Genomic DNA, 15355 nt, shown 5'->3' with positions numbered 1-15355 from the left:
ACTAAAAATTTTTGTAAAAACCTATTTTAATTTATATTAATGCTTCAAGATTTAACTTCGTATAAAGCGCACAAAATGAAACCATTCTTCAATAGCCCCACTTTTATTCATACATGAACAACACGATTAAATTACCACCGGTTTCGATACATCATAATCAGGTAGGTTAACAAATAAATATAGGTATGAGAATTGTTCCCAATGATGAATCACAGTGGGTGAGACGGTAAATAAACGCGAAGAATTGTAATGATAGGGCTATTTGTAGCCCTGAATCATCAACATACTTAATACAACAATAGTTTCTACTTACAAAGTTCTGAATTCCAATTGAGTAATGGTTACCATAAATAATATTCCAATTAAGACGATACACAAAAAAAAATCCACTGCTTGGCGGGCGGAGTCTAATAGCTCGCTATCGCGAACGCGGGTGTGCGCGAAGTCATTCTTGCAAACTCGCCGCGCTGCCGCTGGCCGACTCGGGACAAACATGTATGGAGTCGTCATACAGTTATAATATTGTTATACATTTATTCAATTGTTGATTTATTGGTTTTATTTTCTTGCTTATAAACAAATAATCTTCTTTCCAACAACTACTTAGACATTATTAATAATTATTATTATTTCGTAATGTTTACTTTATTACAAAATAATACAGGTTATAAATAATCTTTAAAATAACAAAAAATATTGTTACTCTGAAAAAATGAAATGGTAATCAATAACGCGGACTACTGAATTGATTTAGATAGAATTTGATGCTGACGTAGATATTACATCATGCCCAGAAATGAAAGCTGTACTATTTCTGAAAGAAGTTATAAACCCTAATTCTTCTCAGTCAAAGTCAAGAGTGGAAGATATCACTAATACAGTAAAACTGATGCGAAACTTTGGATGTTAATTTGTATATTTTTTTGTTAGTTGTTACTTAACCACGTCAAGACTACATTACCAATTTTGATAAAATATAGCTAATTGCCTGGATTTACACATAGGATACTTTTTATCCGAACTGAACACTTCTGTGGGATAAAACAGGATTCACGATATAACCTAATTCCAAGCGGGCAAAGCCGCCGTCGGAATGATATTTTTTTAAATAGAAAAATTGTTTAAAAAAAAATACAAAATATATTGACGCATGTATTTATTTTTTGCACTCTATTATAATTGTAATTATTCATTACAAATAATCAAAATAAAATAGCCGGAACAAAGTTAGGCCCTGGTAACCCTACCAGGTAGGCAGGTACAGCAATGTGAGACGAACACTGGCTTATTTATACCAATAATAATGTTTTATAAACATTAAATAATTTGGAAAATCCAAAAGTGCACGCCTCATAATTTTTTTTTAATAAATATTTATTAATTATTATTTTTGTTTATTTAATAACAATTAAACCACATCGAATCAGACCCTGAAAAATGAAAGGGTTCTATTCCTGAGCATACTCAAGCGTAAGAGAAAAAAAAAGACTCGATTAGTAAAGTATTTCGGTCGCTATCGTGTTAACAAGAAAAAGGATCCGCACATACAGACACACGGACGTCCAAGATAGTACTTTTTTAAACTGTTTTTTAACTAGTTTAAATAACAAAAATGACATCAAAAATATCATGAATGTTAAAAATAGTGTTTTTTCTTAATATGTGTGTGTATGTATTATCTTACAAGTGCAATGTATGATACATAAAGACATTTTAAGTTTGAAAAATCAGATGTTTTGCGCGAAGCGACAGTAGTACCCACCTCAACGCTTCGCTTATGAGGCGTGCAATTAAGTTTACAACAAAAATACATAATATTAGCTAATGTGAAAACGAATCAACCAATCATCCCACAACAATGAAATGTGCACACAAATATTCATCCAAATCGGTTCATGTGATTAGGAGGAGTGACTGCAGCGCCATCTTCCGGGCCCAATTGTGTTTCCAGATCACCCAGGAACTCAATTTAATATACTTACACAAAATTTTTCGAAATGAAAACTCACATTACTATGTAAATATGAATATAAACCTGTTTTAGTACTAAGCAATTTCCCGCACAGGTGTAGTAAGTATAAATGAAATAAATATCAACATCAAATTCTTTATACAACATACTTATCTACCACCTACTAAGAAATGTAATTCTTGAAATTTTTTCGTATTTTTTTTAAATATAATACTACTCCAATGAGCTCCTGTTCCATATCACGTCCGCCATACTTCCACTAAGTTCACCATGATTTTTTATTTCTTTGCACTTTGTTGCTTTTTGCTAAAAATGGAATCATGCGATAAAACCAGTAGAACGTTGATAACATACATTTTTGACTGAATAAAGGTACTTACGAAGGAGTGGGTTCACATTGTGAACAATCAGTGGGTTTATTTTCCTTTTGGATTCCGGATTTCTGAAAAGATTATCTATGCTATAAATGAAAAAAATCTTACACATTCGTTATGTACTTAAAACAGGGGTACATATCAAACATCGTCTATAATACAATTATCATCAAATTTAAAATAAAACCAACTTCTTCATTAATTTCTTCCAATTGTAAGCATTCTTTTTTCTCCAACCTTTATGTTTCTTCTTCTTATTTTCTTTATTGTCCCCATTTGTCTCATTTTGTCTTATCGTGTTGTCACCCTTTTTTACGATTGCGCGAGCGACACAAGTTCCCCGTGTGACGGCCGTAGCGGGAATGACTCGTGCAGCGATCGGGGTAGGAAGGTACAGGGCGGCTCTCGCTATATTGGCTGGTCGCGCGCTAATTTCAAGTATTTCTTGTTTATTTCAAAACCATCGCATATTTCAAAATTCTAAATCGGTAGACGTATAGGTTGTATATTTTATAGTTAATATCCAAAAAGTCGTAACTTTACGTTTGTTATTTTGAAGATGCCAGAGATTATAAAAAAATAACAATGAGAACTTTGTATTTTTTTTCTATCGAGAAAATATCATGGAATCATGTTTCTAAAACGGTAGACGTATTGTGTTACTATTGAACTTTCTTGTCAAGAATTTTCATCACGACAACTTTAATAATATAAAAATTACGAAGGTTTGAAAAGGGCCGTAAATGTTAGAAAAATTAATTCATCACCTTAAGTAATGGTTACCATAAATAATGGTTACCATAATACCATTGCGGTAAATATTGAGGTAATTATTAAGCTATGTCAAAAGAAAACTGTTATGTCATAGACCTTGGCAAGCGAAACTGCAGCAGCAATATTTTAGTACAGAAGTATAGATTTGGCAACAAATTTTGTCCTTGTATAGCCAGGTCAGCAAAGTACGTAATACATTATGATCATACCTAGTCATAGTTAAGAATTTTAATCATTGGCAAATTTGAAATCTGATGTTGCCTTTTCCTGCCTAATTGAAATAAGAAAAACAATTTCGTAAAAAGATCACAATTTCAATTAATACTTGCTAAAGCAGATTATATTTGAAACATGTATCATATTGAAATGTAAGATTTGATCCAGACGACAAATGCCGACCACATGGAGCGTGTGTTAGTTTTCAGTTCGTAAAATTTTACAATCGTGAAGTAGAATTAATCTCGCACGTGTACCGAAATTAATTCAGCCTCATAAATACATATTACCCCAGTGCGGTCGGAACTTACAAAACATTGGTTTGTTCTGTTTCTGACAGAGCTTTAGTACTTGCATTATTCATTTGTCGGTTGCAGTTAATTCCGATTGTATTCTAGCGCGCCTTTGTTAATTTTACATCTTTCTTTTTATATTGACGGCACTCTTTACATTGTAGTGTAAGAAATATTAAGGATTTTCATTTAAAATAAGCAATGTACTCCCGATTCTAATGTCTAAATTTCTTTCGAGGCATCTGATTATATTATAGGCTTTTCAGTTTCCACTATTAATTTTAACACTACGTAGTACGTTTTTTCTTCTACATAATATACTACCTTACCGCCCGCGGCTTCGCCCGCTTTGTCTAAAACCTAATAAATTATATACTAAAACCTTCCTCTTGAATCACTCTATCTATTAAAAAAAACCGCATCAAAATCCGTTGCGTAGTTTTAAAGATTTAAGCATACAAAGGGACATAGGGACAGAGAAAGCGACTTTGTTTTATACTATGTAGTGAATAGTGATGCGTATTTATATAGGTTCTTTGTAACTGTATAAACTTATTTTATTCTTACATATTTCTGAATCTGATAAAAATTACCTACTACTTGCACGTGATGTAGCTTCGCCTGACGTTGAACTTAAATATGCAGCTCCTGGTTTGTATTTATTTTACACTACAAATACGTATTTATTTTTCGTGTAGAATTTAAAAAATGTATGATACAATGTGACTCATTTCTTTATATAACCGGCGCTTATTTACTTTCACAAAACAAAGATGTACAACAAAAACACAGACAGACGCGCTAATGGACAAATTGCGAGGTTCGCAAAAAGAGCAAAGCTGTGTCAGCGGTTCGCGAAACTAAGAATATCCAGCTTTATTAATCAGCCGTCACATTAATGTGGGCTTGTACTAAAGTAGTCCAAGAGCCAATTTATAACTCCCTTTTCATTTGATTTTGGGATCTTTCCGTTTTAGCTCTTGTCTGTTATGAGCAAATATTTTCTTCCAATTAAACGTCCATGCTATCAATTAATTTAAATACATTGTTAAATTATTAACAACTTTTGATAGTTTTGTGTTATTTCAATTAAATTGCATGATACATCTAATTTGAATACAGTCGTGTGAAACACGTCATTGAGTAATTTTTATGAATAGAATATTTGTAAAAATTCTCATAGTCGTCAACATTATATAAAGCTAACTCAAATTTCGCTTATTTTAGCAAATAACATGAATGCATGAATTGTATAGCCAGACCACCTGTAAAATGAGCTCTGAAGCTAGTCTGCGTGTGTGTGAGTGAAGTTCACACTTGTGTATTACAATGCTTGTGTGCTAGCGAGTGCGACTTGCGAGTGCTCGAGATGCACATGCGCTCGCGGGAGGGGCACGGCCACGGCCGACGAGACCTTGAACGCGCCTAGCAACAGCGCTTATTTATTTCTGTTTTACTCGTCTCCCCGCGTTTACTTGCAATTTAGAAACAGAACGTTTTATGGAGTCGTTACAGCAGAGAATGCGAATGTCAGATGTTCCCTTAGTTAAGACGCTGATGTTTATCGCGTTAGCGCGATTTTATTATACTTACAAATTTGTATTGTGACAATTCACATGTAAAGATGTAGTGATATTTTATCGCGAACTCGCAGCGCGTCCGTCTACCTTGCTGACTATTGTGTATTAATGAATTTTTATTAAATAAAAAACGAGTGTGCTTAACCACAATACCAATGTGTATCGGATGTCCAGCGGCTCAGGGTCGTTCAGTGTAATTAACGACAAGCAACCCGCATGGTAATTGAAGCTAGGGCTGTAAGTTTACGTTATTTTATGGATTAAATTGTTTTCCGTTTATTGTAAATAAGCACAACGCTCATGCGTTTTATTTTTCTTTAATTGACCTTGAACAAAGTAAAATTATAAATAACTAGCGGTCCGCCCCGGCTTCGCCCGTGGTACCTACATGTTTACGTTTTTTTTCATAAGAACCATCCTCGTACTTCAAGGAATAGATTCCGCAGCGCACGCGATGACAGAATTTTTATTAAGGAATTTTTTACCCCTTGGGTTACATTATTGCATTTTTGGTAAGGATCTCTAATTTTTTTGAAAATGCAATATAGCCTATGTTGCTCAGTGAAGATGCAGCTTTCTAATGGTGAAAGAATTTTTGAAATCGGTCCAGTAGTTTATGCGTGAAAACTGAAAACCATACATACATACATACATAATTACAAACCTTTCCTCTTTATAATATTAGTATAGATAAATTACTGGAGCGTGCATTTTTAAAGTTAGATACCGAAATAAGACAGAAAATAATTGTTATGCAACAAAATAAGAGATATTTACTATGTAGGTATTTAGATTACAATCGAATAAAGCAGGATCTTCATTTTGTATTTTACTAGCGGTCCGCCCCGGCTTCGCCCGTGGTACCTACATGTTTAAACTATCCTATCTCTGAACAGCACATGGTGTGCGAATTTTATTATAATCGGTTAAGTGCGGTTTAGGAGTCCATTGAGGACATACATTGTGACACGAGATTTATATATATTAAAGATATGTCATTTTTCATTTCCTCTCATCTACTAAATGTTATCTTAATCAGAGTCAAGATACAATAGTTAATTGGCGTAACAAAAGCAATGTTTAGCATAATACAAAATAAAACCGACACACGAACGCTAAAAGTCACGGCCGGAGCTAGGCTACACGAGTCGGGAAATCAATTTAGCGCTATCAGATCCTAGATCCAGGCTCGCCCGGGATCGCCCTTTGACATTTGTGTGGGCGCTCAGACCTGCGCAGTTACAGGCTACAGCCACCCCTACACCCTGCCGTGGGTAGCAGGGTAGATGACGTATGTACGCCTGGCTATTCTATTTTTAGGCTATTTTATTAAAAGCAATGTAATTATATCGTTTCCATCATAAATACTGAAGTGACGAGTTGTGAATTCAATGGAAACTAAATTGATGTTTTGGGATATTTTTAGCGAGTTTTTGTATGATGAATATCGCTGGTATGGTTAATAAAACTTAACTGGTATGCCGTAAATATTCGATTTTCATGCTATTTTTGTCTAATTTTAGCTTGCCTTATTGCTGTATAATTTTAGCTTGCCTTATTGCTGTATAATTAATTAGGGGCTATAACATTTTAAACTGTGACTAAAATAACTATAAGCTTTTTAAAGATGCTGTACTACTCGTATGAAATTGCATGGGCAAATGAAATTTTACTTAAATCTAACTGAATAATAATTAATAAATACAAATAATTAAATTCATAATTTTTGCGGATAAATTTGATACCGGAACGAAATAATTGGAGTCGGCAGATGTTCGCGTGAACAAGATTTGTGATGGTACAATTCAATCACGATTTTTTCAACTGTTTGTAAACATGACAGGTATTTCTCTTTTTTCGCATTTAAATTAATTTAAGAGTCAAGCAGTAAACTATATACCTATATTAAATGCATTTACCTTATTCATACCGCTTTGAGTTAATGGTGTTTGAAGAATAATAAATAATTAGAATTGAACATATTATAATGAAGATGCATATGATTATAATAGTCATAATAAGTACGGTTTTGTTTAGAATGACATCATTTTATTGTGCTTTATAATATTCCCCTGTGATGAGATGCATCTTTAGCATATTAATAGCAGCAAATCATAATCGTTAAACTTATATACACTTGCATAATAATTTTATGTTTCTTGGCATAAATGCTACATTAAGATTTGTCGTGTCACAAATTCTTTGTAAATAACTATATATTGTAAAATACTTGTATTATTTTTGTTTCAAAGGTTTTAAAAAATCATAACCATATTATGTAGGTAAGTAATATGTATTTCTATTATATAAAGGAAGAGACGTAGATTTTGGATATGTACACAAATACACCTGCTTCCTATCCCAACTTTCTCAATGAAGGTTTGCCAATAAGCAGCTTTTTTCATCACGATACAATGTCTATGCACAAGTACATTGTATTATCTCTATGGAAACTATCTGTTTGCAGAAATAATTGTAATTTTCAAGTGCTTCTGACGACTATGTAGTGTTTAGTTTGTAAACTGTTGACGTAGTCGCTCATACGATCGCCATAAAACATATCGAAGTACATAGAACATATTTATTCAATGTTTCAGAGTAAATAATGAGCTAAATTAATGCTAATTTTTATTGTCATCGGTTCAGCTATTTACGAGTATAATTGATTTGTGTTCATTGAAATATTATCTTAATTTCTTAAACAACGATTAGCTTGAGATTTTAATAGTCTTTCTTTTTTTTTTCAGATAAAACAACATATTATAGCGCCTTTGTTCCACATGAACTGTAAGTTAAACAGATCTTTAACATAAGTTTATAATATTTTATTTATATTAAGTAACAAGTCAATTTGTGAGGTGAAAATACTACCGTAATTAATCAAAATGAAAATGAGCATTACTAAAAAGTAAAAACCATCTAAAAACTACGAGTAGACGTACTTGATATAACTTAAAGTCAAATTTATTAAAAGACAAACAAAAAATTAAAATTGTACATACATATTACGTATATAGTAGTGATATTGGATCCTTTCAGAACCTGTTTAACTAGATACAGGGACTTATTTAGCATAATAAATCGATAGATCAATTAAATTATTAAGATGTTAGAATAGCAAATGACACATACGTGTGTATGATTAAGATTTAAGATGTTAGCTCCAGAAAGTTGACTTTCTCGAAATTAATGGCGTCATATAAAATTTAAAAAGACCACAGGACGGTACTGAATAAAAATTCCCCTTTAATTTACGCTAGATTATATTAATTTGATGAACTTATTTCAGCATTTATACACATTCTATGACTAGCCAAGTTGCCAAGGTCTGTAAAGTCACTATTCTAGAAATAAGTCTGAATATCGATCGATGAATGTAAATATCAATACGAAGTAACACAGTTATTAATATATTATCCACAATGAGTTGTTGTTTAAAATAGCAGCTCAATAAAATGTTTACAGGGATAGTTCATTCATTAAAAGTTCAAAGGGAACTTTGTGCGGAATTCTTCTAGTTAACCTTTTGTTCATTATTATTTATGTGTCTCGTGTAGTCGTGTAATTAAAAATTTTTACAATATACAACCAAATTTACTATGTATTGAGCAAATTCGTTAGTCTGGTAGTATTTGATAATAAGATTGTACCTTTTTTTAAATTAAAAAACCTTCCTTCCTTCTATAATAGGCTAATTGACAGTATAAAAAATAAATTACTTTTTTGTGTAATCCATATATATATAAGGTTTTTAAAGCGATTTAAATTAATAAATGATATAAATAATAGCTTATTTGTTTATAAATCGTCGAGAAAAAACATCATATTTTTTAAAATTACCACGTGACCGAAAACATCCATGATTGGCTGCATCTGCCATGACGTCACAGCTGCGTAAATAACAAGTGATCCCAACGTTTTGGTTTACTCACGTCGTTGCTAAATTTCGCTTTTGGTTTTGTTTCTTGTATAACTTATTTCTTGTGATTCAAGATGTCTGTAATCAGTTTTGTTCTTTATGTGTTATTTTTGTTTGTCATGGAACCTAATTTCGAAAAAGCAGACAGTAGAAATCTACCTAAAGTGGACGCTGTATTGGTTGACATGTTCTATAAAAACAACCCAGACTTTTACGCTCCTGAATTGAGAAATGTGAAAACAGCTACGTAAGTTAATATTTCAATCGTCATTCATTACCTTTTTAGTTAAATGTACCTACAAACATGAATCACAATAGCACAATAATTATTATGAAGTTTTTACATTTTTTAGGTTATGCCCTTTGTTTTTCATTTCAGCCATCCAGTTTATACTTAGATCATTAAGTAATGGATGGAGCACGCTGGCAAATGTTCTAACTAAACTTTCTGCCGGTTTTGGTGCGGGGAGGGTAACTCACACTTTGAAACACAATCACACATTCACAAAAATAATTTGTGTCTTTACAAACTCAAACTATTACAAAATGGACAGACTAGCATGTTTTTGCACACATACATCGATTACACAGTAAAATCTCTATACATATACGTAATAATACAATCGCTCTAAAGGGATGTAACCATATCGATATTACAAAAATAATAATTTTGTTGAAATTAGAAATAACATTAATATTATATTCATAAAAAATACTACACAGGTCATTTGTAACGTTTTCATCATTATTATATGCATACGAAAAAACAATAAAACGCCATTTTATTTGTATTTGAATATGTATTTATTCAACACATCACATATTATATTCAATAAAATAAATATCGGTTAAGAAATTTTTATTATTTCTGTACCGAGGTGTCCATTCTGATTTTCTCCCACAGCATTCAATCCACCTTAGCCTTAAAGCAGGATTTTTTGTAAATCTGAAATATACGCAATATTCGTACATACATATAAACAAAGTAGCTGCTCCGCGCGGTTTCACCCCCGTGGCTCCACTCTTGTTGGTCGTAGCGTGATGATATATACCTTCCTCGATAAATGGGCTATCTAACACCGAAAGAATTTTTCAAATCGGACCAGTAGTTCCCGAGAATAGCGCGTTCAAACAAACAAACAAACAAACAAACTCTTCAGCTTTATAATATTAGTATAGATTACATAATAGAAAGGTTACAAGATTAACATTACAAAAAAAAAACGGCTAAATGCGAGTCGGACTCGCGCACGAAGGGTTCCGTACCATTAAAATGTTCTGCCAGTTAAAAGTAACCGAGCGTAAATTTTAATAAATATATACAAGACTTACAAAATAAACATTATACTCCTTTTTATGCAGTTGTGTAAAATTTTAATATAATAAAGTTTAATTATCATCTCATTTCAAATTATACTTAGAAAAATATTTTTTTATCGACGTTCAAGTTAAAAGCATTCCGTCACTAAGAAAGTCGTAAAAATTTACGACCTTTTAAGCGACGAGTTTTTAAATTCAACTCTATCACTAAGTTCATAAAGATTAAATTTGAATTTCTCTTCAAGATAGTCTCGCTACATCACTTTATAGTCTCGTGGGGAGTGCGGTTCAATATCGCGTTCTAAATTCAACTTTATCGCTTAGTTCATAAAGATTAAATTTGTATATTTTCTCTTCAAGATAGTCTCGCTACATCACTTTATAGTCTCGTGGGGAGTGCGGTTCAATATCGCGTTCTAAATTCAACTTTATCTCTTAGTTCATAAAGATTAAATTTGTATATTTTCTTTCCATGATAGTCTCGTGAGGCCGCATCAATGATCGAGTACACACATGACTCGATTATTTGTCTTGATCATATCGCTAAACGATACATCGACGATTATTAGAAATTGCATTTAATTAGAAATGTACGTTAAAAAAATAAAAAAATATACACAAATGAAAGGTTATTCCATCTTTTTTAATATTCGACATGTTTGAATTGCTTCTGCAAGACTTGACAGTGCAAAACGGCATTTTTAGCGGAGCACTCGCAGACGTCCTTTCGATGTTTTACGAATACGCAGAGTGTTCGTAATCGATTACGCAAGTAGTTTTTATGAAAGCATAAGATTTTTCGATTCGAATAATCTTATACCTCGGCAAAAGGGGAAACGCCTGCGTGTGTTATCCATTAGTTAATGATCTAAGAGTTTATAGGATCAAAATTGACGTGTTTGTATTGATTATTTTCAATATCAATACAAACACGTCATCATCAATTTATATACATATATCATTATCTTACCTCAAGCAGGTAAGTAATGAGACGATTTATACTATCTACTAGCTTTCCACCCGCGGCATCGCCCGCGCAGTCAAAGAAAAACCCGCATAGTTCCCCTTCCCGTGGGATTTCCGGGATAAAACCTATCCTATGTCCTTTCTCGGGTATCAAAATATCTCCATACCAAATTTCATGCAAATTGGTTCAGTAGTTAAGGCGTGATTGAGTAACAGACAGACAGACAGAGTTACTTTCGCATTTATAATATTAGTATGGATTATAAATTTATTATTTACTAGCGGTCCGCCCCAGCTTCGCCCGTGGTACATATTTCGCAATAAAAGGTAGCCTATGTTCTTTCTCAGGGTCTAAATATTGTCTGTGCCAAATTGCATCAAAATCGCTCCGGAAGTTTATGAGACTATTCATTACAATCAAACAAACAAACCATCCCATCCCCTCAGTATCTCCCATCCTCACCACTTCCATCTTCCCCAATCCTCCCAACCGTCATCCTCCCCACTCCCATCCTCCCCACTCCCCACTCCTATCCTTCCCTATCCCATCCTCCCAACTCCCATCCTCCCCACTCCCATCCTCCCACATTCCATCCTCCCCACTCCCCACTCCCATCCTCCCACAACCCATCCTCCCTACTCCCATCCTCCCATCCTCCCACAAACCATCCTCCACACTCCCACCCTCCCACATTCCATCCTCCCCACTCCCACATTCCATCCTCCCCACTCCCATCCTCCCACATCCTACCCTCCCACATCCCATGCTCCCATATCCCATCCTCCCACATTCCACCCTCCCATATCCCACCCTCCCACATTCCATCCTCCATCCTCACCACTCCCATCCTCACACATTCCATCCTCCCTACTCTCATCCTCCCACATTCAATCCTCCCTACTCCCATCCTCCCCACTCCCATCCTCCCATACTCCCACATCCCATCCTCCCCACTCCCATCCTCCCACATTCCATCCTCCCCACTCCCACATTCCATCCTCCCACAACCCATCCTCCCTACTCCCATCCTCCCATCCTCCCACAAACCATCCTCCACACTCCCACCCTCCCACATTCCATGCTCCCATATCCCATCCTCCCACATCCCATCCTACCATATCCCATCCTCCCACATCCCATCCTACCCACTCCCATCCTCCCACGTTCCATCCTCCCACATTCCATCCTCCCACATTCCATCCTCCCACATTCCATCCTCCCACATTCCATCCTCCCCACTCTCATCCTCCCCACTCCCATCCTCCCACATTCCATCCTCCCCACTCCCCACTCCCACATTCCATCCTCCCACAACCCATCCTCCCTACTCCCATCCTCCCATCCTCCCACAAACCATCCTCCACACTCCCACCCTCCCACATTCCATCCTCCCCACTCCCCACTCCCACATTCCATCCTCCCACATTCCATCCTCCATCCTCCCCACTCCCATCCTCACACATTCCATCCTCCCACATTCCATCCTCCCACATTGCATCCTCCCACATTCCATCCTCCCCACTCCCATCTTCCCACAGTCCATCCTACCCACTACCATTCGCCCCACTCTCATCCTCCCACATTCCATCCTCCCACATTCCATCCTCCCACATTCCATCCTCCCCACTCCCATCCTCCCACATTCCATCCTCCCCACTCCCATCCTCCCACTACCATTCTCCCCACTCCCAACCTCCCACATCCCAACCTCCCACATCCCATGCTCCCATATCCCATCCTCCCACATCCCATCCTACCATATCCCATCCTCCCACATCCCATCCTACCCACTCCCATCCTCCCACGTTCCATCCTCCCACATTCCATCCTCCCACATTCCATCCTCCCCACTCTCATCCTCCCCACTCCCATCCTCCCACATTCCATCCTCCCCACTCCCATCCTCCCACAGTCCATCCTACCCACTACCATTCTCCCCACTCCCATCCTCCCACATCCCATGCTCCCATATCCCGTCCTCCCCACTCCCATCCTCCCAACTCCCATCCTAACCGAATGATTTATTTGTGAAGGTAGAATAGGGAATATGCATAAAATTACTATCGTAATACATATTATAATGAAAAGGATTTTTTTTTATTTACTTATCATTTAAACCCCTAAAATAATATTCAAAAAGAGCAAAATATGGGAGCTAAATTCAAACTTCCAAAACGCGCCACCACTGGTTGAACGAAATGTGACGTAATCTGGCATGACATTGTATTCATCACTCCACAGTAAACACTAAGGTGAACACCCACTGGACGTGTCATGTGACGTCACGCAAAGCGCGCGCGAAATGGCAGCGTTTGAACTGCTTAAATTTTTTAAAAGTTTTAAATTTCATTTATAAAAATATATAGAGTACTAGCTTTCCGCCCGCGGCTTCGCCCGCGTTTTCAAAGAAAAACCTGTTCCCGTAGGATTTCCGGGATTAAACCTATCTTATGTCCTTTCTCGGGTATCAAAATATCTCTATACCAAATTTCATGCAAATTGGTTCAGTAGTTAAGGCGTGATTGAGTAACAGACAGACAGACAGAGTTACTTTCGCATTTATAATATTAGTATGGATTGCAAATAAAATAAACTGCCTACTAGGTATTCAACACCATACTTACATCGAAGTGGTCTTCTCAAAAAAATATAACTGTTTTATTTGATACTAGCGGTCCGCCCCGGCTTCGCCCGTGGTACATGTTTACGTTTTCTCTACATAAGAACCATCCTCGTACTTCAAGGAATATAATAAAAAAAGAATTATCGAAATCGGTTCAGCCGTTCTCGAGTTATGCGCTTACCAACACATTTTGCGATTCATTTTTATATAATATACTAGCGGTCCGCCCCGGCTTCGCCCGTGGTACATAATATTTACGTTTTCTCTACATAAGAACCATCCTCGTACTTCAAGAAATATAATAAAAAAAGAATTAACGAAATCGGTTCAGCCGTTCTCAAGTTATGCGCTTACCAACACATTTTGGGATTCATTTTTATATTATCTGGGGGCACGGCAGTGCCCCCGCCAAGTCGAGCAAAAAAAAAGCGGCACGGCCGTACCATCCTTTTCTCGAAGCAATTCGGGCCTTTTTCGACCCCCTATAATTCGGTTGTGGATAAAGCAAGAAACCTGAATCTTCAGTAACTAATCCGGCATTGTATAAACACGGAATATTTAAAATTTCAGTCAATTTGAACCAGTAGTTTAAGAATGACAACTTGTTAAAGTTTCTAAATTTTGTCACTCACTGACTCACCGATCATCAAAAGTCCAAGGCACTTCTAGCAGACTTAGAAGCTTCATATTTGGAATACATATAGAGTTTAGTGTCTTAATCATGGGAAAACTTAAATATTTTGTAATTTCGGTCCAGTTTTCCAAATACACCAACTGCATCAATAACTTTGTAATCCCATATAAATATATGGGATTACAATGTTATTTATGCAGTTGGTGGTTGGTGGTGGTTATATAAATTTAATAGGTGTAGATAGGTACCTACCATATGAGGCAAGGGAGGGGGTATAGGGTGGGTAAGGGTGTGTTTAGCCCATGAAACTGAACAACATTATTACTTGTAAAATGGTCGACGTAATGAAAAACACATGATTGGACATGTCTTGAAGTACGAAAATCTAATAAAACAATATATTATAATTTAAATCTGTTATATATAAATTGTTGGCGCGACTAGCCTCCTTACAGACAGACTGGCCTCTATTGCACGTCCATAAGCGAAGCGTTGAGGTGGGTACTACTGTCACTTCGCGCAAAACATCTGATTTTTCAAACTTAAAATGTCTTTATGTATCATACATTGCACTTGTAAGATAATACATACACACACATATTAAGAAAAAACACTATTTTTAACGTTCATGATATTTTTGATGTCATTTTTGTTATTTAAACTAGTTAAAAAACAGTTTAAAA

The 15355-nt window shown here is 35.7% G+C and overlaps 1 long non-coding RNA gene across 1 annotated transcript in view; it reads left to right on the top strand.

The window, feature by feature from the left end:
• LOC149480429 (uncharacterized) overlaps window positions 1–15355 on the top strand; it is a 53649-nt gene that overhangs the window by 5004 nt on the left and 33290 nt on the right. The window contains exon 2 of the long non-coding RNA XR_016317076.1: window positions 7957–7996. This is a non-coding gene — a long non-coding RNA (uncharacterized LOC149480429). The remainder of the gene's footprint in view (window positions 1–7956; window positions 7997–15355) is intronic.

This window comes from Colias philodice, chromosome 18, assembly GCF_061535455.1.
Source record: "Colias philodice isolate Cphi_HAF_F1 chromosome 18, ilColPhil1 Martin Lab GWU primary, whole genome shotgun sequence".
Classification (NCBI taxonomy): Eukaryota; Metazoa; Arthropoda; class Insecta; order Lepidoptera; family Pieridae; genus Colias; species Colias philodice.
The sequence above is the reverse complement of the archived record's forward strand: the minus strand, read 5'-3'. Positions and strand labels throughout refer to the sequence as shown.